The 23,239-nt window shown below is 41.5% G+C and overlaps 1 protein-coding gene across 9 annotated transcripts in view; it reads right to left on the reverse strand.

Moving 5' to 3' along the window:
• The window catches only part of EPB41L2 (erythrocyte membrane protein band 4.1 like 2), a 207,269-nt gene extending 196,688 nt beyond the window's left edge, over positions 1–10,581 (reverse strand). For 8 of the 9 annotated variants that reach the window (XM_040239212.1, XM_040239218.1, XM_040239217.1 and 5 more), the window contains exon 1: positions 10,435–10,581. The gene's annotated coding sequence lies outside the window, so the exon portion shown is untranslated. Of the gene's footprint in view, positions 1–10,079; positions 10,185–10,434 lie in introns of those variants that run through there. The other variant, XM_040239211.1, reaches the window with a different exon arrangement.
• Between the last annotated feature and the right edge of the window lie 12,658 nt (positions 10,582–23,239).

A 23,239-nucleotide genomic window follows, 5' to 3' on the forward strand; every position in this document is an offset into this window, starting at 1 on the left:
CTCAGCACAATGAGTAAGACTCCCAAATCACAGCACATCATCATGAAATTTCCAAACACCAAGTTCAAAGATAAAAATCCTGAAAACTTCTAAAGAAAGCAAACTAGGCACATACACAGAATCAGAAACTAGAATCTAGTCAGTCTTCTCAAGAGAACATTGGAATGCTCTAAAATATTAATACGATGAAGCAAATACCTTCAAAATTCAGAGGGAAAGTAACCACTAATTTAGAATTCTATACCCAGCCACACTATAAATGCATTCAAATTAAGAGTACAAAAAGGCATTTTAAGAGCAGGAAAAGTTGCTTTTAAATAACAAGGTCTCAAGAAATTCACCTTTTTTGCACTTTGTTGGGAAACTACTGGAAGATATACTCATGTAAAATAAGAGATAAAGAATAAGTCTGGCACCTTGAAGTTAGGAAGAAAGGAAAAGAGAAATTTCAATGATCCTATGGAGGAAAGCATGGCAACCCACTCCAGTATTTTTGCCTGGAAAATCCCATGGATAGAGGAGCCTGGCGGGCTACAGTCCATTGGGTTGCAAAGAGCTGGACATGACTGAAGGGACAGCACACACACAGGCACAGAATACAACTGCAAAGCAGTTCTAGAAATAAACCAGCCCGGGAAGGATGTTCTTCATAAAAAAATGAAAATGGTTTGCAATATAGTTTTCAACACAGTTTAGAGTTAAATTAAGGATAGGAACAAAGAAAACTAAACAAATGAGGAAGAAGTAGGCAATTAACTTCAGGATAAAGCAAAAAGTTGTAAAAGAAAGTATATGCAGCCAAAGAAGGATACACAGCTTGGCTGCCGATTATATGTGTTGTAGAAAGAGAGCAAAGTGTGTATCTGTGTTGGGGAGGAGGGAGTCAGTAAAGGAGAATAACCATCCAAGGTGGAAAGTCAATAGCTACTACTGTCTAAAATTCAAAAAGCAAGAAAATTATGGTTTTAAACAAAACACAGATAATAAAACCAAAACAACTGAAAGTAGTTGCCTCTACGGAGCAGAAATCTGTCATGAAGGGACATGAAAAGCAGGTGTCTGCTGCTTTTCTTTATAATCCCTACACTAGTACCTGACTTTCTAAATTATATACTAGCCCCCTGGGGAATGCCATTTGCACTGTGAATGAAGTAACAAAAAGTGTAAAACTGCTTGAAAAATAAAAACTGAAAAGGAAGGAGGCACACATTTTATTCTGATGTGTTTTATACTCTGGGACATTTTTCTTACATTGAAACATCAGCCTGGCAACATTACACTAATGTGAAAAACAAGATGAAGGAGGGCTCTCGCCATTCCAGCTTGAGTCAAGAATCATGCAGCTAAAAGCAGGACTTTGCTTCATAATCACACCATAACAAAAGAAACTAGAAGGCAGAAAACCAGTTAGGAAAACAAGTTTCCCTTTTGTTAAGTCAGATACTGTAGATGCCAATGAATTTCTGAAATCTTCAAGTTCTACAGAGTAATAAGCATTAATCAATTAAAGCAAGTAACTCACCCTCCCCTGCAGAAGAAACAGAAGTTTTAGCAGCACACAAGCTGAGTGCCCTTGAGCAAATTATTCTGGTTTTAAGCCTCAATTTTTCATCTGTAAAATGAGCATACCAGCTATTTCAAGGTGTTGTTATGAGAAGGCTTGGGGATACTAACATGTATAAAGCACCAACTACAGTGCTGGCTGTTGTTGTTCAGTCTGTTCTCCAAAGGTTAATTTTCTTCCTTTTTCACCTGTTTATTATCAATGCTTCCAGCCTTATCAGATGACATACAATGAAACCTAGAACAAGGCTAAGCCACAAGCATAAAATGCACTTGTCCAGCACAGACAAAGAAGACAACACAGCTGATGGGACAGCACCTCCAGCCAGGATGAAGGCTGGATGGAAGGCAAGCAAGAAGTGTCAAACAGAAGCCTACATCATGGAGGAATAGTATAAAAACAAGAAGAAAATAAAGAAATTGAATTAGACCAATTTTGTATATCCAACTACGTATTTAAAGAAAATACAAAGGAAAAGGAACAGGTTAACTACGCTGCTGCTGCTGCTGCTGCTGCTAAGGCGCTTCAGTCGTGTCCGACTCTGTGTGACCCCATGGACAGCAGCCCACCAGACTCCCCTGTCCCCAGGTTTCTCCAGGCAAGAACACTGGAATGGGTTGCCATTTCCTTCTCCAACGCGTGAAAGTGAGGTCCCTCAGTCATGTCCGACTCTTCACGACCTCATGGACTGCAGCCTACCAGGCTCTTCCATCCATGGGATTTTCCAGGCAAGAGTACTGGAGTGGGGTGCCATTGCCTTCTCCACTAGAGGGTTGAAATCGGCAAAATTCACGCTGTGAGAAACCACATAAAACAACTAACCAAATTTCTTCAATATATAAACTACTGCAGGGAGAAATAAAGAGATAAAGGGGAAACTAGAGCTTATCAGTCTTAGAAGATACACTAACCAAACAACCTAAATGGGAAAAGAATTTGAAAAAGAATAGATACATGCATATGTATAAGTGAATCACTCTGTTGTACACCAGAACTAACACACATTGTTAGCCAACTATACTCCAACATAAAATGTTAAAAAAGATGTACCAACCAGTCATAACATGAGGATCTTAACCCAATCTGGATTCAAACAAGCTTTTTCAAAAATTGATACTTAAGATAATTGGAGCTTTGAATATCAAAAATTGAATATTTGATGAAATTAAAGAATGTTCAGTGTGATGATGGTATACCAGTCATGTCTACCAAAGAGTTATCTTCCTAGATATATATACCAAAATATTGGATGAAATGAAAAAAAAAAAGGTCCTCTAAAAAACCTGAATAACATACAAACCAGGTACAGCTATGGGGTACAGCAGTGTCACACGAGGCTTCAGAGAACCAGGCAATCTGCTTCGGAGAAGGAGTGACAAACTCTGGGAAGAACCTCGAAAGAGTATTCTTTCCACATGTGACTGAGGATCTACTGCATGCTAGGCTCCAGAAACCATGACTGACTGTGAGCCAGAGATCAGCCTTTGCTAAGGGAGAGGTGGGGAATGACCTCTGGCCCTAAAGGTAGAAAAGCCCCACTGCCCGGGACACCTTCTTGAAGGTCACAGAGATTGGGTCCTTTTTGTATCTTCCAAAATTGCTATTTAGTAAAAAGAGATTCATCTCATTTTACTGAAATTACATCTCATTTACTGAAATTCATTTCACTTACTCAATGAAAATTCATTGAGTTGAGTTTTCAACTCAATAGTCTAAAGGAGCCAGGTATTTGATGCAAATCTGAAGGAAAATGGGAGGGACTTGGGCAAAGTAGGGAGAGCATGATCTGTGCTAGATGGGGCAGGAACTCAGCACTCCAAGAGAGGAGTGTGGGCCCAGTTTTGCCAAGGTCCTCCAATTTCCCCAGAGAATCCTAAAATGAAGATATTTCTGTGACTTTCCTGGTGGTCCAGTGGCTAAGACTCCATGCTCCCAATGTAGGGGGCCGAGGTCAGATTCCTGGTGTGAGAACTACAACCTACACGCCACAACTGAGTTGGCATGTCACAACTAAGACCTTGCACAGCCCAATAAATAAATAAATAAATTTCTTTTTCCAAAAAAGATATTTCTGTGAAACCTCCTGACTTCTTAATGTTGTCGACTAACTGAAAGTTAAAACACTGTTACGGGGAAAATATGTCTGCAGATCTACTTCATGTACAAAAAGATGTACTGGATGCAAAAAGGTCATATTTTAATGCCATATGTAGAGGTTTAAACACTATCAATAAGAATTTCATTAACAACTTTCTTGCACCAAGCTCACTGAAGTTACAGAGGAAGTTATAATACGATAGCATATACATACAAATTTTACACTCCAAATCAGTTACCTCCAGCAACATAATAAAAAAGACTGCAATCTGTCTGTGATACTGAAATTAGATCCAAACAGTTTTGCCACCTATATGCTTTTTAAACACTGCAAAAAGCAGTGGGTAGTTTGTTAAAAAAAATTCTAGAGATACCGTACTGAAATTGTGAAAAAAGTGGTTTTAACTTGTGATCACCATAGGAAATTACAGTTTCATATCAAAGACTGTACTTCCACACAGATAATTATTCCTGATCACTGCAGAAAAAGAAAAAGAAAAAACTGCTTACACGTATTCACATGAAACCCACTAGATCTTTTCCTAACCTAACGATCACAGAGGCCAGGCCCTGTGTGAAGCGTTTTATAAGCACTAGCTCATTTAGTCCTCTTCTAACTTTTTGAGGTAGGTTATGATTATTAATCCCCACAGTGAAGATAAGAAAATTGAGGCCTTGAAAAGTATTTTACCTAAGGTTCCACGGGCATAAACGGCAGTCTAACCAACACCAAAGTGTGGACTTGTCACTGATCTCTTCTAATTAATATTTTCACCAAAGAAATTTGTAAGGAAATAATGACACATTAAGTTCAAGGTAAGAAAATGAGAGGTCAATATTATATCAGAATTTAGTTTAACCTTGACAATGGGCTAAAATGGGATAACTAAAAGAATTCAACTGAAAGGAAATAAGCACAATAGTGGGGGCATGAAAGTGCAATGGGGTAACACACACACAGAAAAAGGAAATCTCTTAAGACTTTGATTCTCTAATCTCAAAAATAAGAATAGAACTACATCAGCAGTTTTTAACATTTTCTGTTTCCCAAAACCCTTTCAAAATCTCCTCCCGAAAATCCTTCTCTCTCTGACACAAACACACACACACACTTTACTTAACAGTCTCAGGCAGTTCATGAACCCGTGGGGCCCACTCACCCTGGGCAACACGTTCCCCACTAAACCCACACTTCTCACCTCAAGGTCAAGAATCTAAACTAAATGATTCTCACTCTCCCTTCTGGTACTTTAGGGAGATGAAGTGAAGGTGAAAAACAAGTAGTCTAACTAGACAAAAAGGAAAAGATGTAAGAATTATAGCAAAGTGTAAATTACATATTAATTTAGTAGCTTCAGGATACTGGGATGTGTACATATATGAATAGACTACAGGAAACTCAAAAACATGATTAAACTTAGCACTTTTTTATCATGGTGGTAGGTCCAGCTCCAGCTCTCATCAGGAGGTCTGGAAACCTGAATTCAGAGCTTAGAAAAAAATGATTAGAGAGTTGGTAATCAGACTTATGTGAAGTTTTTAAAATCACACTTTTCTTGGAAAAAGGCAATTAGAGGGTAACATAAGTCTTCCAAGTATTGAAAATTCTTTCACAGAGTAGACATAAAGGCCATAAAAAGAGCAAAGCAAGAGGAAGCTGGCTTTTTGGTAAAAATATGAACAATTCAGTTTAAATATCAATACAATGAACTCCCCTGACTGACCTAGACAAGATCCTACAGATGAACATGTGACAAAATCATTTTGAAACTCTTTCCGTGCCCTCTGGTTCTTAACCTGGAAAGAACTAAAACCATCCCCATGACACCCAACTTAGTTACAAATGTGAAATGTCTACTGGGCTACTAAAGGAAATCTTACTCATGATAGTTCTCAGAGCAAATAAAAAGACAATTCTTATTCTTCAAACTGCTTTCATATGACTATAAAGATTATTTCTGAGGCAATCTATATACATTTAGACCTTTATGGCTCTATCCAATACACTAGATATCGGGCTTCCCAGGTGGCACTAGTGGTAAAGAACCTATCCATCAATGCAGGAGACATAAGAGATGCAGGTTCAATCCCCGGGAAGATCCTCTAGGGGAAGAAATGGCAACCCACTCCAGTATTCTCACCTGGAGAATCCCCATGGACAGAGGAGCCTAGGAGGCTACAGTCCACAGGGTCACAAAGAGTCGAACACAACTAAAGCTACTTAGCCCACATGCACAATACACTGGAGTAAAAAATAATAATAATAATACCAAAATGCAGGGCATATGTGATTTGAAAACATATTTCTATTTTTAAAGTAACTAAGTATATGAAATTAGTCCAAATTCAATCTTTGCGGGGGAAACAAAAAGCAAAAGGGACTTCCCTGGTAGTCCAGTGGTTAAGAATCTGCCAGCCAATGCAGGGGACATGGCTTCCGGGAAGACTCCACATGCTTCAGAGCAGCTAAGCCCACAGAACACAACTACTGAGCCTAAACTCTAGAGCCTGTGCGCCACAACAGAAGCCACTGCAATGCCTGTGCACCACAGCTAGAGAAAGCCCACAGACAGTAACAAAGACCCAGCACAACCATTTAACAAATAATTATTTTTAAAAAGCAGCAGCAGTATGGATATACTCATAAGCCACCTGAGGTCTACCCCATACAAAGGGGAAAGCAACATCACTTTAAAAAAAAAAAATGAGAAAATTGAGAAAACTCACTAACACTCTCATTTAAATCAATGATATCCCAACCACCAGATATTTAGGAAAATAAAGTACAGGTTATCTACCCTCCTAGACATGAAAAACATGCATCTAAGAAACCCATATAGATTAAGCCAACCACAGAACAAGAGGAAATAGTAAGAGTAAGAAAACCAAATCCTCTATATGAAATATAACCTACATAACATTTCTACATGCAACCGTACCAGATTCTACAATGTTAATTCCAACTTTCAAAAAACCCTCACTAAATGCACTTCCAATATATTACATAAAGTTTCAACAAATTAATTCATCAAATTATTAAGTACCAACAATGTTATAGGCACTTCACATAACTCTACAAATGGACTCCCTTTCTCATATAAAATATACATACTTTATGGGAAAAAATTTTTTAAAACATTAACCATCACCATTTATTTCTAGTTGATATTAGAAATTATTTCCTTCCTTTTTGGCTTACCTGTAACATCTAAGTAACAACAGTATTTACACTTGGAAGCCATTCCCCTATACTTAAGGATACCAGGCACTGACTCCATTTTAGATTTTAATCTGGGGCACTGCTCTGTCAGAGGAATGATAGAAATCTTATGAGTATCAGGTTGCTGGTTTATGCCAAAACATGGCATTCCCAAAGGGCACTCTGTCTGGAATCTGTGGGGGAATCATATACAAATCTTCTATGTACCAAGGCCTTCCAAAGAGGCTTGGAAATGTTTGTGTGTTGAGGGGAAAAGGCTGAGAGTGGATCTGCTGACTCCTAAAGGTCCGGCCCTGAGATTCCAAGATTCTATAAACGGGCAGTAAATTAGAGTTTGGCTAGTATTTGCTGAGTACTGAAGCCAGCATAAACATTTACTTGAGGCTTTTAAATGTGTAAGGGTAGCCGGTGGTTAGGTACAGTAATTCTGAATCTGAAAAAAACAAACAAGGCCACTGGATGTGTTTCTAAATAAAGGTGGGGAGGGGGGGAGGTCAGCATATTTCCTTTGTTTTCTCCAAGTAAACAATATAGACGTTCAGAAATGCAAAATTGGATCCTCAGCAATATTGATCCCTATAAACTATATTAATGCCTTATACAGATACTAGCAATTCGTACTTCTTCAGAAAGTCCACACATATGTCAGTTCAAAAAACAAAAGAAAAAGGCCTATGCTTTCCTGTGGAAACAGAAACAAAACCAAATCTTCAAAAATATTTAGCATTCGGCTATATAAAACATAAACCCCACATTCCTAAATAAAATGACAAAGACAGAACCTCTGTAGTTCTCTAGTCAGTTATATGAGAGTGGTGATTCAGGGCAAAACCTGAACTTAAACATAACTATACAATATTACTAAATCACAGAGTAATTTTACCAATAAATATTCCAGTTAAGGACTGCTTTGTCATCTTTGCAAGTATTTTTAGTTGAAAGCAAGTGGTTGGGAAGTCCACGTGGACATGGTTCTGATTTTTAAAAAATCTATTTTTAAGATCTGGTGACTGGATAGGTTTTCTAAACTCAGTTCTTTCGAACGGGTAATTTGGAAAGGGTAAACCACAAGAACGTTACTTAAGAAGCAAAGGACCTAACAAGTTTAGCAACTCAGATCCACACAAAACTAACTTAGAAACCTCCAAATCTAATGATGGGCCCAGTCATTAAAGCCTATATGTACACAAAACTGAACTGAAAGCTACTTCTCCAAATACAGCAAGGGCTATCTGAATTCTCTTGTTTTATATTTCTATAGTTGTTTGAGGGTGGGCTTCTCTTTGCATTTGTCTCCTAAATCTGCAAATCTGCTCCTTTTCACTTGGAATTAATTTTCAGATTTTAATATACATACCCAGTTTTTTATATATATATATATACACACACCCAGTTTAATATACATACCCAGTTGAGAATACTATATAGCAGTTTAAATTTTTTTATTGTAGTAATAATTTTACTGAAATTCGTTAAATGACTTTTTTTAATCACTTTTGTTTTAGGCAATCCCCATCCAATTTAGATATCAAGAATCTGAAGTTGAGGGCTCCACTCAAACACTTCTTTTCTCTGGAAGGTCTAACTTTGACTAGAAATAAAAGATTAAAGCACTGTTATGACTAGGTCTTTCTTAAAGAGGGGTGTTTTAAAAGAGAAGAAACTGCCCCCTCCTGTTACTCTAAATGAGCAGCCTCTTGTTCTCAGCAGTCCTTCTGCACACAAGACCACTACTGACTTCAGTGGGAATTCTGCCCAAGAAGTGAGGAAGACAGGGTAGGATTAAATTAGCCCTAAATCCACCCCATTGTTCCAAGTCATTACTACTTGTACAGTTGTCCAATAACCTCTATAAAGTAGACATCTGAGATTTGACAGTGATTTCTCCAATTGAATTTTAGGACTGACCCCTGGAGCTCTGACAGGTGACACAACCTAGCTCTTTAAAAGCTGTGTCAGCCTGATGGATGTACTCAGCTGGCCCTTATCACAATCCAAGATTGTGATTTCTCACAGCAGAGTCCCGCAAACGGAAACTGAATAGGATTAAGTACTATTCGTTTCCGAGTAAAACCTGTTCACAGACAGAATTTTAAATCCCAGCTCCTGCGGCCAAAGAACTGACTCAGTTTCCCTCAAGTGCTAAACCCAAGAGGAAATGTGATAGGACGCGAGTTAAAACTCAGATTCTCCATACAGTATTATAAATCGAGAATACAGAAATAGCTGATTCTGGTGAAAGAAGGAAAAAAAAAAACAAGGGAAAAATAAAAAGAGAACTGAAAAAAATGCAAGAATAAAGGATAAACTGTTAAGATTCTTCATTAAAAAAAAAAAAAGCTTAAATAACAGTAACAAGAACAAGACGCCTGGCATACACGTGCCATTTCAGATGCGAGAAGTTCAAAAAGACTGAGGAAAGGATGTGATTCAGAAAAGAGAACATATATTCACAGATCCTCTAGGTTCTTCCTTCCCTCTTACCCCACTAGAGCTCTTAAAAACGGCCAGCTGGGCGTCCTAAGTCAGAGGGAAGGATTCACACAGACCTCTCCCCAAAATAACAGACTAGGCAAGGGCCCTTCTAACCTCGCCAAAACACCCTGGACCTCAAGGGAGATGAGAGATCTCAGAAATTACGACCGACGTCTTCCCGAGCTGCCCGGGGCAGAGACTCCTGCTGGGGATTTAGACTCTGATTCCAATCCTGCTCGCTCCTGGTCCTTACCCCAGCAGCGCAACTAAAAATGCTCCCAACTCTGCCGTCAAACAGAGGAGAAAAATAAGCCATCGCTGGTGAGATGACCTGGGTGCCGGGACTACAAGGATCAGAGAGCAAAATGTGCGTTTCTCTCCACTTTGGTCGGGAGGTCCGCGTCTGGAGGGACAGAGCGAGTGACGCCGACCGAACCCAGCTACCCTGAGCGCCCAGGCGCGCGGCCCGCCCCGGGACGCGTGGCGTCCTCGGCTCACGTTTCCTCTTCCAAAACCATCCTGCTGAAGGGCAAAGCTGCCGCCGCCGCTTGCCCCCGGCCCGGAAGGAGGGGGCCGCTCCGCATCGGGACAGACTCGCGCGCCGCGGCCCGCTCCCAGGATGGAGCCGGATCCCTCTTGCAGCCGCGCCGCGGGGCCCGGGACGCGTGACCCTGAGCCCACTGCACCCCCACTGCACCCCCGCGGGGCCGGCGCAGGCCTCACCGTGCCCCCACCTCTCTCGGCGCCGACCAGACGCGGCCCCAGCTCTCACGAAGGGAGAAGCAGGGGGACCGCAGTGGAGCGGGGAAGCGGAGATCCGGCCTGTAGTAACAGGACCGGTCTCCGGGTCAGGAATGGGGAGGAGGGCAGACAGGGAGCCGCAGAAACCCCCAACACCGGCAGCCCTCCCCCTCCCGGTGGGACCGTCCCGCCACCGCTTCCTGCCCGGGATCAGCTTCCCAGCTGCAGCCACAGGAAAAATCCGAGCCGCCCCTGCAGATCCGCAGGGACCAGACGCTCGGCCCCGGGATTCCCCCGTCTCGGGCCAGCCATTCCGTAGCTCCGCACGCCTCCTTACCCGGACGCCGCACTCAGGAGCTCGCTAGCCGCCGGGACCAGTCCCGCTTCAGCCCCAGTCTCCGGCCCGCCGCGCCCGCCTCCTCCCTCCGCTAGGTTTCAAATTGAAATTCCCTGGCTGGGGCCGTCAGAGGACTAGCGCCCCAGCCCCGCCCCCTCGCGGCGGAAGCTCCTCCCGCATCCCCGCCGGACGCGCCCCCGGTGCGGAAACCCCCGCGGGCCACGACACGCCCCCTACGCCCAGGCCACGCCCCCGCCCCCGCTAGCCCGACTGACTCTTTCTGCGGGATTAGCGGCTCGCGGTCGCCGGGTACCCAGCGCGGAAAGGATGCGTCTCTCCCTGGGAGCTACCTAGATAATGACTGCTGATGCCTGTGTTCAAGCCGCTCTTAACCCGCGCATCCAGATATTAAATGCCCTTTTATCAACTTCCAAAGTTATTTCTTAAAAGTGAATCCACTGACTAAACCTTTCTTGAGCACCTCTTCGGTGGCAGACCCCAAGCTAGGCCCTGGTGAAACAGAAATAAGGAAAACTAGGTTCTCCTCTGTCTAGAGTGGAAGAAGTGCTTTCACAGAGAGGACAGTGAAAGGGAACCGTTTATTCCTCCTGTACGAGGCACGGGAGGGATTGGGGAAGCCCCCTGGAAGAGGGGCTTTTATACTGAACCCAAACTGTGGGTAGATCTCCAGGCAGGGGCCTAGGAGCCTGGACTGCAGAGCAGAATGTGGCAGGGGAAAAAAAGCTAGAAACCCGAGGTTCAGGCCAGTTGTGGAAAGACACACAGACGATTTCTTCCGGTTCTTTTGTATAATTAGATCGCTTTCTCTCAGATTCTACTCCTTTCTTCTTCTCTGAAAGTTGGCATGTCGGTCGGACTTGTCCTGGTCATTGCCTCCAGCGTCTGCCACACATGTACCTCTTGTTCTTTGCCTCCTCCCACCTCAACTGAGATCTTTAAAGACTCCACCTCGGCCAAAGTCAAATCTTTTCTTTCCTAAACAGTCTTTTCTGAAATTACCAATGTCAAATGAAACACCAGTTACAGTACCTTTCACGTGGATATTTTCAGTTAACAAAGCATATTAACATTTTATCTTTTGATCCTTACAGGAGTTTTATGAAAAAGGCAGGGCAAGTGTTATCTTCATTACATCAAAGAAAATAAGTAAGAGTCAGGAAGATAAGTTACTTGCTAAGATCCTGCCAATGAATAATAAAAATAATAAAATTAACATTTATCGCATGCTTTGTGTGCCAGGGATTGTTCTCTGTCCCACACATGAGTTAACTTACTTAATGCCCTCTATGCTAAGTACTCAAGTAAAACTTAATAGGGTATGTTAACTACCACAGAGAGGAAGTCTGACTAGAAAGCAGTTCTGGTAAAGAAGACCAGGGAATATTATGAGACAATACTATTATAAACTTTCAGGCAGATTTACAATGAAATGAGGACTTGAAACTACACAGGTCTTGAAACTATGCAGACATTGAAACTAACTTCACATGTGTCGTGTTATTCTTTTAAAGAATCCCTAAAATTATATAAGATTTAGGGCCCATAGAACCTTAATCTACCTGTGATGAAACCCTTTTAAAATGTTAATGCAATATAATAAATTAAATGTAGGCATAATTTATAAAACATAATGTCCTTATCAGAGGAAATTATGTTCCCTGCTATATCATCTATTGAAGTTTGCAAATCACCTCTGTATACCACTTTTTATTTATTTATTTATTTATTTTTTGTATACCACTTTTTAAAAAAATTATTTGTTTATTTTTGGCTATTCTGGGCCTTTGTTGCTGCACCGGTTTTTCTGTAGTTGCAGTGAGTAGTGGCTATTCTTCGTTGCAGTGTGCAGGCTTCTCATTACGGTGGCTTCTCTTGTTGCAGAGCACAAGGGCATGTGGGCTTCGGTAGTTGCACCCCATGGGCTCATTAGCAGCAGAGCCAGAGCATAGGCTCAAGAGCTGTGGCACACAGTTGATCTGTGGCACAAGGGATCTTCCCAGACCAGGGATCTAACCTGTGTCTCCTGCATTGGCAGGCAGATTCTTTACCACTGGGCCACCAGGGAAGCCCTGCACACCACCTTTTAAGAGGAATATTGACAAGTTAAATTATATCCATAGATGGGTAACCTTGATAATGTGGGAACCAGCAAATCTTAGCCTAAAGAGACAATTAAACGTGATGGAAAGGTTGTTATCAAATATCTAAAGGCTATTATGTAGAAGAATTATACTCTGTTTTGGACACAGCCTTACTTGGCCCCAACATCTGAATGGAATGAAGCAAATTTAGCAAAGACCTAACAGGAAGTGAAGGTAGGAAGATCACAAAGTGGGAGCTATAAGGAAGTAAAGAAAACAGGTGGAACATGGTTACCATACAGATGTCAGTAAACAACAGGTGGTAGTCCAGGCAAACAGAGAAGTCCTAACAGGGCAAGAAGAAGGGACTGGACGGACAGCAGGACAAGGTCCTGAACAGGTGATATGCAGAGATGTAAGCAGGCTGGAACACTGGCTACACAGACAAGGCGATAATATTAATCCCTCAGAAAACAGACTGATAAGAGCAAGTCTGGGTTTTCCCACTAGACAGATTGGAGTAACAGGCGAGACTGACACTGAGAACAAGATAGGAGTAGATACCAGATCTGAGATTCATACTACATCCACATTTAGCATCACAGCCTTAATTCTGGGCACCATCTGCAAGCAAAGCCAGTCTGGCAATTTGGACTATAAATTCACCCAGGACTTCGTTGGTATTCTTATTTACCCACTCACTCACACAGGCATGCTCCTGAGAAATCTTGATCTCACTATGCTGGTGATTCATTCTTTTATCTTTTGCCTTCTGGGTACAAAGCCCAACCAGGTAGAAATATCTGGGTGACTCTGGATTTGAAACCTGCCCTTCTTTCCATGATGCACAGGCAAGAAGACCCGGCACTGCCCTAGCATGCTGTCTGATGGAGACGATCTCAGGCTTCCCTGTGAATGCATCCATCCCAGTTCCACTGCCAGAAGCTACAAGGACACCATGCAAATGCCAAGAGGAGTCACTCTATCACTTGGCCACTCACTGGAGCAGTTTCAGCTATCTGTGACTCCATAACTCCAAATTTTAATGACAACCATTTTATTGCTTCTGATTCTTTGCGGCTGCCATTCAGGCAGGGCTCAGCAAGATGGCTCATCTCTGCTCCATGTGGTGTCAGCTTGGGAGGCTCATCCATGAATGAAGGATCCAAGATGGCCTCACCCCCATGTCTGGCAGTTGGTGCTGCCTGTCACATGGGGAGCTTAATTTCTCCTTTACATGGACTCTCATCTTCCAGAGCCTCTCTCTCTCCATGCAATCTCTTAGCTGGATAACCCAGGCTTCTTTACATGACACCTGGCTTCTGAGAAGGTAGAAGCAAAAACTGCAAGGCCTTGCAGGCCTAGGCCCAGAAGTCCTACAGCCTCACATACGTTCCATTCTGTTGATCAAAGCAAGTCACAATTTCAGAAGACTTCTTTCATAGACTTCATCTCTTCTTCATAGACTTCATCTCTTGCTAGGAGGAGTGGGAGGGGTGTACAGTGATAGGAAGAATTATTGGCAGTCATCCTGGTAAACAATTCATCATAGAAGCCAGGTTTTTTAAGCAACCATTCTCCTTTCCATGTATAGTAAAATTTCCCACAGGTTTTTCCTCAAAAGCAACACAAGGCCCCTTTTCCATCTAAGATACGTTGTGAGATGATAATCTCCTTTTGAAAGGCCATTCCCAGCTATTACTAATAATGCAAATAAGCATATCAAGCCTGTTAGATCACAAGGAACACAACTGATACTAATGGAGAAGATTGCCCATTTCCCGGAGATCCTGGACATTGTGCAGGATTCCATGACAGAGTGAGACTTTGCATTGTTCCCCTGGTGGAGGAAAGATATATGTTCTTTGTGTGGAAAGAAGGATGAAACAGGTATTTGCTGACAGAATCGATAATGGCAGAGACAAGGCTATGTGGTTACCAAGCCATATTCTCTTTTCCTCTGGAGCACAAAACTATCTGCATCTCTGAGCCTCCTTTGCAGTTAACCGTGGCCATGTAAGTGGGTTCTCGTTAACAGGATGTGGTTAGAGTTGATATAAACTGCCTCTAGGAATAGTTCCTATTAAAAAATCCCCTGCATGATCTTTCACACTGCTTCTCTCTCTTCCTTTATTTGCCAGATTCAGAGGACCCAGAGAACTCTGAGCCCTGAGATGATAGATTCTCTAGTAAGTAAAGCCAAGATCCCTGAATGACTGTATGGAGCAGAGTCCTTCCTCATCCCCATCCATAACCCACATTGGATTATGGGCAAGAAGTAGATGCAGAATAAACCTTTATCATGGTTGCACCAATACAATTTTGAGGTTGGTTTTTTAAAATAGCAATTAGCCTATCTGCAAGACTTTCCCAGTGACTCAGTGGTTAAGAATCCACCTGCAGTACAGGAGATAGGAGTTGGATCCTTGAGTCAGGAAGATCCCCAGGAGGAGGGCATTGCAACCCACTCCAGTATTCTTGTATAGAAAATTCCATGGATAGAAGAGCCTGGTGGGCTACATTCCACAGGGTCACTAAGAGTCAGACACAATTGAAGTGACTGAGCACAGACCTATCCTGAAACTATAGCAATGCTAAACTAATTCTTCCAGAAAATAGGAAAAGAAGTAACATGCTTCAAGTCATTGTATAAAACCAAAACTCACTGAGAATGGTACAATAGGGAAGATCTTGAGGTTAATCTCAAAAAACAAGGCAGAATAGTTCTAATAGTTCTAACTGAAGATACTAGTAATATAAGGAAAAGAATGATAAATTCTCATTAAGGGTATTCATGGAAATTAGACAAAGTGGGTAGGTAGCTTTTAGGAGGAAACACATGAAAAAAGGCATTAAGACTCTAAAAAGGAGCTTGAGTTAGGATTCACTGCAGGTTTTCGTAAGATTGTTAGTTTATTAAATGTTTTATCCATTTATTATTTTAAACTTAACTTTCCCAGAACGTCTTAGCTAAGTAAAAACCCCGAAGCATGCCAATTCGATTTATTTAAATTCAAACTCAGTCAAATTGAGCTAATATTTTCATCTGGTGCACCATATGCTAAGTAGACTGGCGAGCCACCCCATCCCCACCCCACCCCCCAAAAAAGAGTAATACTTGGCTTACAACTGTTTAACCCATTTTTCAATGACACCTAAGTAAGTAGTTGCTTAGTGAAAGTATTATATATAAAAAACAATGCATACTTCATCTGAGAGCCTCATATATCCTTTGTAAGAGTATAACATTCATCCTAATGGGTTGTAAATGTCACGTACATAATTAGGGAAAAAATGTAGATGAACTAAAAGAGTGTGACTGAGTAGAATCTTCCAAAGGTGGATGGACATGAGACTTTGAGGTAAGATCTGATTGTTTGAGCTCAGTGATGTCAAGCAAAGCTGTCTTGTCAAGTTAAACTGGGTGCTCCATTGACCGGAGTGGAGTAAGGACTCACAGGAAGAATTCCAGACACATGGGAGTTTTTCAGAGAATGAAAGTTTAAGATGTGAGAATAGTCTGATTGGGACACCTATTAATTAAACCACCAACCTTGATAAAGCTTATCAACCTGGTCAAACAGCTTTCCTGTTTCTGCACTGACACCTGTTTGGACTTCCAGAAAGTCTGTGACCTCAGAGCACAGGTTTCCCAGTTGATTTCAGTTATAGCTTTAATAGAAAAAAATAAAAGGTTTTTGGTATGTCTTAGAAAACACAAACAGACAGGATAGACTTTGAAAATAAGAGTAGTGTCTAATCCTTACACCACGGAGAAAATTAATAAGGTTGTCTGGTTGTCCAGACTTAACCAAGGCGTGGTGGAGGGTGGCGGGGAGGGGTAAAGAAAACCCATAGTGAAAAATTAAAATTTCCCCAAGGGAAGACTCATCAATAATATATATGCAAATAAGACAGAGTGAAAGAAATCTATCAATCTGTGTCATTCTGTTTAACAGGTAAATGTTTAGGTTAAAATATACAGAACTTGTCTCTTACCAATAAACATGTATATATTAAAAAATTTTTGTTTCTATATGCAATACCTACAACAAAACTAATATCCTTGTACCTACATCTATGAGTACATGTAGGAGTCTTTTGGTCAATATCCTGTACCAAATTAAGAACTTTTTAATCTTAAATTGCCAAGACTTTTTGCTTTTTCTCTTTTTAAATCATGAACACTTGTTGAATCAAATAATTTTTTCTTGTTTTATTAATATGATCATAAATAATTTATTTCCATTATCTGGTTGTGACATAAATTACATTATATGATTTTCAAACATTAAATCAATTTTGCCTTCCAATAATAAAACTTGATTTTGAAGTAGTATCTTTTGTATACACTGATCTGATACATTCAGTTTGCTAGTATTGTAGCTAGAATTTTTAAATTTTCATTCATGAGAGAAATTGGACTGTAATAATTTCTTTTTAACAATACCCTTTTCAGACTTTGACATCAAAGTGAAATGAAGTGAAGTGAAAATTGCTTAATCATGTACAACTCTTTCAGACTCCATGGACTATAAAGTCCATGGAATTCTCCAGGCCAGAATACTGGAGTGGGTATCCTTACCCTGAATTTGGCAATGAGTTTATGATCTGAGCCACAGTCAGCTCCTGGTCTTGTTTTTGCTGACTGTATAAAGCTTCTCCACATTGGCTGCAAAGAATATAATGAATCTGATTTCAGTATTGACCATCTGATGATGTCCATGTGTAGGGTCTTCTCTTGTGTTGTTGGAAGAGGATGTTTGCTATGACAAGTACATTCTCTTGGCAAAACTCTGTTAGCCTTTGACCTGCTTCATTTTGTGCTCCAAGGTCAAATGTGCCTGTTACTCCAGGTATCTCTTGACTTCCGACTTTTGCATTCCAGTCTCCTATAATGAAAAGGACAATCTTTTTTTGGTATTAGTTCTAGAAGGTCTTGTAGGTCTTCATAGAACCATTCAACTTCAGCTTCTTCAGCATTACTGGTCAGGACATAGACTTGGATTACTGTGATACTGAATGGTTTGCTTGGAAATGAACAGAGATCACTCTGTTGTTTTTGAAATTGCATCCAAGTACTGCATTTTGGACTCTTTTGTTGACTATGATGGCTACTCCATTTCTTCTAAGGGATTCTTGCCCACAGTAGTAGATATAATGGTTATCTGAGTTAAATTCGCCCACTCCAGTCCATTTTAGTTCACTGATTCTTAAAATGTCAATGTTCACTCTTGCCATTACTTGTTTGACCATTACCAATTTGCCTTGATTCATGGGCCTAACATTCCAGGTTCCTATGCAATATTGGTCTTTACAGCATCAGACTTTACTTCCATCCCCACTCATATCCACAACCGGGTGTTGTTTTTGCTTTGACTCTGTCTTTTCATTCTTTTTGCAGTTATTTCTCTACTGATCTCCAGTAGCATATTGGGCATCTACAACCTGGAGAGTTCATCTTTCAGTGTCCTATCTTTTTGCCTTTTCATACTGTTCATGGGGTTCTCAAGGCAGGAATACTGAAGTGGTTTGCCATTCCCTTCTCCAGTGGACCATGTTTTGTCAGAACTCTCCACCATGACCCATTCATCTTGGGTGGCTCTACGTGGCATGGCTCATAGTTTCATTGAGTTGGACAAGACTGTGGTCCATGTGATCAGTTTGGTTAGTTTTCTGTGATTGTGGTTTTCATTCTGTCTGCCCTCTGACAATAAGGATAAGAGGCTTATGGAAGCTTCCTGATGGGAGAGACTGACTGTAGGGGAAACTGGGTCATGTTCTGATGGGCGGGGCCCTGCTTAGTAAATCTTTAATCCAATTTCTGTTGATGGGCAGGGCTGTGTTCCCTCCATATTGTTTGACCTGAGGCCAAACGATGGTGGAGGTAATGAGGATAATGGTGACTTCCTTCAAAAGGTCCCATGCATGCACTGCTGCTCAGTGCCCCTGACCCTGCAGCAGGCCACCGCTGACCCATGCCTCTGCTGGACACTCCTGGACACTCACAGGCAAGTCTGGATCAGTCTACTGTGGGGTCACTGCTCCTTTCTTCTGAGTCCTGGTGTGCACAAGGTTTTGTTTGTGCCCTCCAAGAGTCTGTTTCCCCAGTCCTGTGTAAGTTCTGGTGGCTCTATGGTGGGGTTGAAGGTGACCACCTCCAAGACAGCTTATGTCATACCCAGTTCTACTCCCGCCCCTGCAGCAGACCACTGCTGACCTGTACCTCTGCAGGAGACACTCAAGCACACTTCTGGCTCTGTGTCTTTGGGACCTCTGGGTCTTGGTGCACCCAAGGTTTGAGCCCTCCGAGCATCTCTGGCGGGTATGGGGTTTGATCCTAAATGTGATTTTACCCCTTCTACCATCTTGCTGGGGCTTCTCCTTTGCCGTTGGATGAGGGGTATCTTTTCTTGGTGGGATCCAACATTCTCCTGTTGATGGTTGTTCAGCAGCAAGTTGTAATTTTGGAACTCTTGCAGTTCTCCACCATCTTTTGGTAAATTTGGAAATTTGGAAAACTCAGCAGTGGTCACAGGACTGGAAAAGGTCAGTTTTCATTCCAATCCCAAAGAAAGGCAATGCCAAAGAATGCTCAAACTACCGCACAATCGCACTCATCTCACACACTAGTAAAGTAATGCTCAAAATTCTCCAAGCCAGGCTTCAACAGTGAACCATGAACTTCCAGAAGTTCAAGCTGGATTTAGAAAAGACAGAGGGATCAGAGATCAAATTGCCAACATCCGTTGGGTCATCGAAAAAGCAAGAGAGTTCCAGAAAAACATCTATTTCTGCTTTATTGACTATGTCAAAGCCTTTGACTGTGTGGATCACAACAAACTGTGGAAAATTCTTAAAGAAATGGGAATACCAGACCACCTTACCTCCCTCCTGAGAATTCTGTATGCAGGTCAAGAAGCAACAGTTAGAACTGGACATGGAACAACATACTGGTTCCAAATAGGGAAAGGAGTATGTCAAGGCTGTATTTTGTCACCCTGCTTATTTAAATTATATGGAGAGTACATCCTGTGAAATGTTGGGCTAGATGAAGCACAAGCTGGAATCAAGATTGCTGGGGAAAATATCAATAACCTCAGATATGCAGATGACACTACCCTTATGGCAGAAAGCGAAGAAGAACTAAAGAGCCTCTTGATGAAAATGAAAAAGGAAATTGAAGAAGTTGGCTTAAAGCTCAACATTCAGAAAACTAAGATCATGGCATCTGGTCACATCACTGCACGGCAAATAGATTGGGAAACAATGGAAACAGTGAGAGACTATTTTTTTAGGTTCCAAAATCATTGCAGATGGTGACTGCAGCCATGAAATTAAAATTGCTTGCTGCTTGGAAGAAAGACCATGACCCACTTAGACAGCATATTAAAAAGCAGAGACATTACTTTGCCAACAAAGGTCTGTATAGTCAAAGCTTTGGTTTTTCCAGTAGTCATGTATGGAAGTGACAGTTGGACTATAAAGGAAGCTGAGTGCCAAAGAATTGATGCTTTTGAACTGTGGTGTTGGAGAAGACTCTTGAGAGTCCCTGGGACAGCAAGGAGATCCAACGAGTCCATCTTAAAGGAAATCCATCCTGAATACTCATTGGAAGGACTGATGCTGAAGTTGAAACTCCAATGCTTTGGCCACCTGATGCAAAGAACTGACTCTTTGGAAAAGACCCTAGTGCTGGGAAAGATTGAAGGTGGGAGGAGAAGGGGAAGACAGAGAATGTGATGGTTGGATGCCATCACTGACCTGATGAATATGAATCTGAGCAAGCTCCAGTAGTTGGTGATGAACAGGAAAACCTCATGTGCTGTAGTCCATGGAGTTGCAAAGAGTCAGACATGACTGAGCAACTGAATTAAGCTAAGTCTTTTCCTTCTTCAGTGGAAGTTCCCAGCCCGGGGATCGAACCCAGGTTTCCTACACTGCAGGTGGATTCTTTCCAGCTGAGCCACAAATTATGTTGGCCTTATAAAACGAAATAAAAAGTTTATATTCATTTTTTACTTTCTGAAAAAGGTTGTATAACATTGGAGTTATTTTTTCGTTAACTGTATAGGTAATTCACTGGTAAAGCCATACGAGCTTAGAGTTTTCTTTGTGGAAAGAATTATTATGGGCTCATAATTGTATTAGATAATGTTTTGGTAAGTAACATTTTCCAAGGAATTTTAAAATTTCATCTAAATTTTCAAATTTACTAACATTCATAGTTTATAATGCTTTTTGTTACTTCTTTCCTGATCCAAGTCATTGTGCCTATCTTTTTTTTCCCTTGGTTCATCTTCCCAGAGGCTTATTTTATTTATTTTAAAGAAAAACTTTTTATTTTATTGGTTTTTCTAATATGCAAGTATTTTCTATCTTATTAGTATTTGCAACTATTATTTCTTTAATTTGCTTGTCTTTTTTTCCCCAAAATCTTGAAAAAGTCACTCAGATAATTGATTTTTGGTACTCTTTCTCTAATAGAACTATAAAATTCTCTTGAAATATTCTGCACATTTTCCTGTTACATTTTTGGTTTTATTCATTTAAAAATATTCTTTTAGAGGTTTTTTTTTTTTTTTTTTTACAGTATTTGATGTCAAGATTTATTGCAAAGCTATAAGATGTGTGATAATTCTAGAAAGATAGAAAAATAGACCACTGGAACACAATAAAATGCCCCAAAACAGTCCTGCACATATATGGTCATTTATTCATGAGAAAAGAACCACTGTAGGGAAATGGAGAAAGGATGGTTCTGTCAATATATGATATCGAGTCTACTGAATAACCACACAGGGAAAGAAATAAATCTTGACCCATATTTCCCTCCATACATAAAAACCAGTTGCAGGACTTTCCTGGTGGTGCAGTGGATAAGAATCTGCCTGCCAGTGCAGGAGATATTGGTACAATCTTTGATCTAGGAAGATACCACATGCCGTGGAGCAACTAAGCCCATGTGTCAAAACTACAGAATCCGTGCTCTAGAGCCCACACTCAACAACTGCTGAAGCTGGCGTGTCTGAAGCCTGTGTTCTGCAATAAGACAAGTCACCTCAATGAGAAACCTGCACACGAAAACGAAGAGTAACACCCCTGCTCTCCACAACTAGAGAAAGCCCACGTGCAGCCATGAAGACCCAGCCCAGCCAAAATGAATAAATAATTTAAAAAAAAATAGCTGTAGCTGGATTGTCAGTCAGTCAGTCAGTTCAGTTGCTCAGTCGTGTCCAACTCTTTGCGACCCCAATGAATCGCAGCATTCAAGGCCTCCCTGTCCATCACCAACTCCCGGAGTTCATTCAAACTCATGTCCATCGAGTTGGTGATGCCATCCAGCCATCTCATCCTCTGTCGTCCCCTTCTCCCCCTGCCCCCAATCCCTCCCAGCATCAGAGTCTTTTCCAATGAGTGAACTCTTCACATGAGGTGGCCAAAGTACTGGAGTTTCAGCTTTAGCATCAGTCCTTCCAAAGAACACCCAGGACTGATCTCTTTTAGGATGGACTGGTTGGATCTCCTTGCAGTCCAAAGGACTCTCAAGAGTCTTCTCCAACACCACAGTTCAAAAGCATCAATTCTTCAGTGCTCAGCTTTCTTCACAGTCCAACTCTCACATCCATACATGACCACAGGATAAACCATAGCCTTGACTAGATGGACCTTTGTTGGCAAAGTAATGTCTCTGCTTTTGAATATGCTATCTAGGTTGGTCACAACTTTCTTTCCAAGGAGTAAGCGTCTTTTAATTTCATGGCTGCAATCACCATCTGCAGTCATTTTGGAGCCCCCCAAAATAAAGTCTGACACTGTTTATACTGTTTCCCCATCTATTTGCCATGAAGTGATGGGACCCGGTGCCATGATCTTATTTTTCTGAATTTTGAGCCCATGTGTAAATGGTAAAAACAATCAAACTTCTAACTACAAAATAATATAAAATAATGTCTTCCTCATATTGGAATAGGCAATAGTGTCTCACAGCAAACTTACACACACACACACACAGACACCACTAACCATAAAGAAACAAACTGATCAGCTACATGAATATTAGGAATCTTTGGGACTTCCCTGATAGTCCAGGGGTTTAGAATTAGACTGCCAGTTCAGGGGACATGGGTTCCATCCTACATGCAGCAGAGCTCAGACTAAACCAGTGCATTGCAACTACTGAGCCTGTGGTCTAGAGCCTGTAAGCTGCAACTACTGAGCTCCTGAGCTGCAGCTACTGAAGCCTGCATGCCTAGGGCCCGTGCTCCACAACAAGAGAAGTAACTGCAAGGAGAAGCCCAGTCACCACAGCTAGAGAGTACCCTCTGTTCTCAGCAACTAGAGAAAGCCCATGAGGAGACCCAGCACATCAAAAATAAACTTTCAAAAATATATATTAGGAACGTTTGGGGAACTTCCCTGGTGGTCCAGTGGTTAAGACTTCCATTGCAGGGCGTTGGGGAACTAAGATCCCAGATCCCTCATGGTGAGGCTTCCAGAGTAGCTCAGTCAATAAAGCATCTGCCTGCAATGCGGGAGTGAAAGTCGCTCAGTCCTGTCAAACTCTTTGCAACTCCATGGACCATACAGTCCTTAGAATTCTCCAGGCCAGAATACTGGAGTGGTTAGCCTTTCCCCTTCTCCTGGGGATCTTCCCAGGAGCTCAGATGGTAAAGAATCCACCTGCAGTGCAAGAGACACTG

The sequence above is a fragment of the Oryx dammah genome, unplaced genomic scaffold (assembly GCF_014754425.2).
Source record: "Oryx dammah isolate SB20612 unplaced genomic scaffold, SCBI_Odam_1.1 HiC_scaffold_4, whole genome shotgun sequence".
NCBI lineage: Eukaryota > Metazoa > Chordata > Mammalia > Artiodactyla > Bovidae > Oryx > Oryx dammah.